Below are 4996 nucleotides of genomic sequence, written 5' to 3'. Positions count from 1 at the left end.
AACATAACATCCTGCTTTTTATATGACTACCATAAATTAAAGCTAGATATTTACCACAGTAGAAACAAAAGAGAGCTACAAACTCATAAAACTGAAAAAACACACTACTATATGAAAAAATGAGTCAAGAAAAAAATTAAAAACTTTTAGAATTGAATGAAAATAGCAACACAACATACCCAAACTCTGGGACACAACTAAGATGATTCTAAGGAACAACTTCGTGGCATTAAGTGCCTACATTAAAAAAAAAAAATTAGCGAGACCCCATATTATTAACTTAACACACCTCAAATCTTTATAACAAAAAGGAAAAAAAAATGCCTTAAAAGAGTAGACAGCAAAAAATAACAAATCTTAAGGCTGAAAACAATAAAATAGAGAGAAACCATTAAAAAAAAGTATGACGAATCAATGGAACAAAAAGTTGGTTCATTGAGAAAAACAATAAAATAAACTCTTATTAAAATTATTTAAAAGGTAGGTGGGGAAGATCCAAATTAACAGAATTAGAGATGAAGGGGTAACAAAACAACAGATATACAGAGACTCATAAGGACACACGTTAATAACATATATATCACCAAATTAGGAAATCTAAAAGAAATAGAACCTCTTAATATATACCATGTACTAAAGCTAAATCAAGATCAGATAAGCGACTTAAACAGAGCTATAGCCCCTCATGAAACAGAAGCAGTCATCAAAAGTTTAGCAACCAATAAAAGCCCAAGGAAAGATGGTTTTAGCACAGAATTCTACCAGACTTCCCGAAACTTAGGGTTAAGACTCTTCTATTTATTTTAGAAATGAAAGGAACATTGCCTAATTCTTTTTACAAGAACAGTTACCTAAAAACACTGGAACCTAATCCACAAACAGTGAGAGAAAACTACAAGCCAATTCCCTTATGAATGCAGATACAAAGATACTAAGTAAAATACTTGTAAACAGAATCCAGGAATACATGAAAAAGATTATCCACCATGGTCAAGTAGGCTTCATTCCAGAGATGCAGTGTTGGTGGGTCAATATATGACAATCAGGAAGTGCAATCCACCATATAAACAAACTGAAAGCAAACCAAAAACATGATCATCTCATTAGACTCAAGAAAGGCCTTTGACAAAATCAAGCATCCTTTCATGGTAAAAGTGCTGAACAGACTGGAGACACAGGGGCAGACCTCAAAATAATAAAGACAATTTACAACAAGTCTGTTTCCAAAAACAACTTAAATGGAAAGAAGCTCAAAGCACATCTAGTAAAATCAGGAGCAAGGCTGTCCACTTGCTCCATACCTATTTCAAGTACTCGAGTTTTAGCTAACGCAACAGGCAACTGAAAAAGATCAAGTGGCTATAAATAGTAAGGGAAGAGATCAAAGGGTCTCTATTTGAAAATGGCATGAAGTGTTCTTAAATGACCCTAAAATCCTTACCAGGAAATTCCTACAGCTGATAAACATTTGCACAAAATCACAGGATATTATATTAAAACAGAAAACCAGTAGCCTTCCTATATATAAATGACAGAGGGAAAAAATAGAAAAACAACACTTTTGACAATAGCCTCAAATAAATAAATAAATAAACTATTTTGGGGTAGCTCCAAGCAAAAACATGAAAAACTTGTACGATAAAAGCCTTAAAGCACTGAAGAAGACATCAGAAGCTTGAAAGATCTCCTGTGCTTATAGATGGTTTGAATAGAGGAAATGGCCATCCTACCTAAAGCAGTCTACACATTCAATACAATACCCATCAAAATCCCAACATGATTCTTTACAGAAATTGAAAGGATAACCCTCGTCTTCACACAGAAACACAAAGCACCCAGAACTGTTTTTTTTTAAATCTAATAACAAAAGAATCGTTGAAGGTATCTCTAACCTAAAATTGTATTGCAAAGCTATAGTAATAACAACAACATGGTACTGGCATAAAAACAGATACAACAATCAATGGAAGATAATTGAGGAGTCAGATATAAATCCGCACATCTATGGACATCTAATTTTTTTTATTTTGAAAATGTCAAAAATATATGCTTGAAAAAAACCAGCATCTTCAATAAATTCATTTAAACTGGATGGCTGCATGTAGAAGAATACAAGCAGATCCGTATTTATCACCATGCACAAAACCCAACTCCAAATACATCAAAGACTTTCACATAAGGCACATACACTGAACCTGATGAGAAAGTGGGGAATGGTCTTGAACTCTTTTGCACAGGTAAGAACTTCTGAACAGAACAGCGTTAGCACAGGCACTAAGATCAAGAATTAATAAATAGAACCTCATGAAACAGAATCATTCTGAACAGAAAAAAGAATCCACTATCATTTGCTCTTTTGCATCTGCAAACTCAGACTGAGACAAAGCCAAATCCCTCCATCCCGTTGATAAGTAGCTTTAGAATTGAGCCTCTGAATTTTTAAGGTAGAAATGAACTGTGTTTATCATAATCTTAATTGCTTTCGCTTAGTCTTTGGGCCTTGTGTGCTGAGCTGCTGCTGTCTCCTCCATTTATAGTCAATCTACACTCTTCTATGACATCATAGCTCTGTTGGTTTAAGATCCCTTAATCATCCTCCAAGGCTTGAAAGTCTATATGACTAGAAACAAAAAGTTATTGTCTATATGATATATATGTTAATAACATCTGAGAGTTAATGTGAGAAATGTATACATTATTACATTCCTTGTGAAATATTAAAAACTTTTGTGATTTATTGCTTACGTATTCAACAAGCAACGAAGATATTTAATTTTTTAAAAAGATACTGGCTCTGAGATTCTTAAATAAAAATGGAAAATAATAAGCCCTAGTCATTTTTATGATTTTGTGATATATTTTCTAAGTTAATTTTCTTTGTATTTTGAGAGAGTCCCATTTGTAAATGATGGTAATGAAACTCTCAACGAAGTAATATAGTGGGCAAGGATTGGTAGAGCTGGGTCATGTGGTAGATTAGTTTCAGTTTGAGAGAATTCTTCAGACTGATTTGCACAATGGCACACCCATTTGTAATCCTAACCAAAAGGGAATGAAGGCTCTCTTCCCCCACATCCCCTCTAGCATTGTTGCCATTATCACTGAGGTAAGATGAAATCTCCCAAAATTTTTTTTTGGTTTGGTTTGGTTTTGTTTGGTTCGGATTTAGATTTAGGTGAGTTGGTTTGGTTTTGGTTTTGTCTCTTTCTTTGCTTTAGCAGTGGCTATGCAGCCTGTGCCGGGAACAGCATGTAAGAGCTTCACTGTTGGGATTCTACTGTGGCAAGGTTTTTGGAAAACCTTTTCCACTTGCAAGGAGCTGTGGTGAAGTTGGCAGCCTCTGTGATGATTCCCTAGACCACGTGCACCTCCAGTGCTCCTTGCTTTTGCTAAGCTGTCCATACTCATAGCAAATTTTGTTTCACTGTTTCAGTCATGGCAAAGCCCTGTGGATGGTTCTGTTTTTCTCAGTACTCTTTTGAGGAGTAAAGCCCTCCTCTCCTCTTTCTGCCTATATTTATCCTCCAGATGTGACCGTTAATTGTGGGTATTAGGACATGTAATCATCTCCCCAAAGAAGCAGCTACAGTCACACTGAGCCAGCCTGTGGCAGTTCTGGAGAGTAGTGGGTCTGGGTTGCATAGCTTTTCTGGGGGAGCTATGTCCAATCCACAGAGACTAAAATGAGGAAGCTATCTCTGCCTGATCAAAAGAAAAAAAAAACTTAGAAAATAGAGAAGTTATGCCAGATCTATAGAGAGTTGAAAATGGTTCGTAGATGATGTCAGGAAGGACTGCTTGGTACAATGAACCAACTAGAAAAGTATTGTTTAATTCTGTCTCCCGCCTTGTACAACTATAGAGCCATATTTGCTACCAGCTGGGTATGTGTTCACATCTATAGATGTGCCTGGCCAGACATTTACTTTTGACTTGCTAAAAACTGTGCTTTGTAGTGCAAAAGTAAGGTCAGGGGATGACAGACACAGCAGGAGAAAGGAAGAAAAAAGAGAAACTATTGGTTGCTTTTTGTAATGATGGAGCTTTCTTAATTCTGATGTTATGAATGATTTTAATAAAATAACCAATAATATCACTGCTCATAAAAGCAGGATTATGTATTGAAGGTGTCCATCCACTTTCTTTTCTGTGTATACTTAGTGTTTTAACTATGACATGTCATGAGGATTTTCCTTTCTGATTCTATCAATTGTGTGCCTTCGGGCTATGGGTATCCTTTTCTTAGTTTTCTTCTGTGATCTTGTTGAAGGTCTATGTCATTAACTCGTGATTCTTCTCCAGCATCTATTATACCTATAATTCAAAATATTTTTATTAATGATGTCACACATTCCTGTGTGTTTCTTTCCTGTATTGGAAGGAAGGAAAGAAAGAAAGAAAGAAAGAAAGAAAGAAAGAAAGAAAGGAAGGAAGGAAGGAAGGAAGGAAAGGAGATGAAATGAAAAGAAGAGAGAAAAGAAAGAAGGATATTCTGATATTTCATTTGAGTCATTTTACTTGTAAGCTTCTCCTTTGGGGGAAGAGTGTTGTTGTTGTTGTTTTTTATCTTTTTTTACAGACCAGTCTTGATATCCCTCCACATCCCATACCTCTTCTCCCCCTCCCCCCACCAATAGGATGTTCCTATCCCAAACCCCCACCCCATCAGACCTCCCCACTTCCCAGGGCTAGGTGCAACTTTTCACACTGAATCAATACCCCAGAAGTTCTCTGCTGTGTATGTGTTTGGGGCTTCGTATCCGCTAGTGTATGCTGCCTAGTTGGTAGCTCCGTGACCGAGCAATCTTTGAATTTTAGTTGGGCTATGGTTTTCAAGTCCATCTTCATTTTTGCTCATGTCTTCTTTAATGTTTCTATATCTTTATTAAATTCCATTTTCAGCTCCTGTATAATCTTTTTCATTTTCATAAGTGTTATGTGTTAGCATTAGAAACAGCTTTACAGTCACCTCCAAATCCAGCGATGAAGTCACCCC

This window comes from Micromys minutus (genome assembly GCF_963924665.1).
Source record: "Micromys minutus genome assembly, chromosome: 7".
NCBI lineage: Eukaryota > Metazoa > Chordata > Mammalia > Rodentia > Muridae > Micromys > Micromys minutus.
This window is presented reverse-complemented; position numbering follows the sequence as displayed.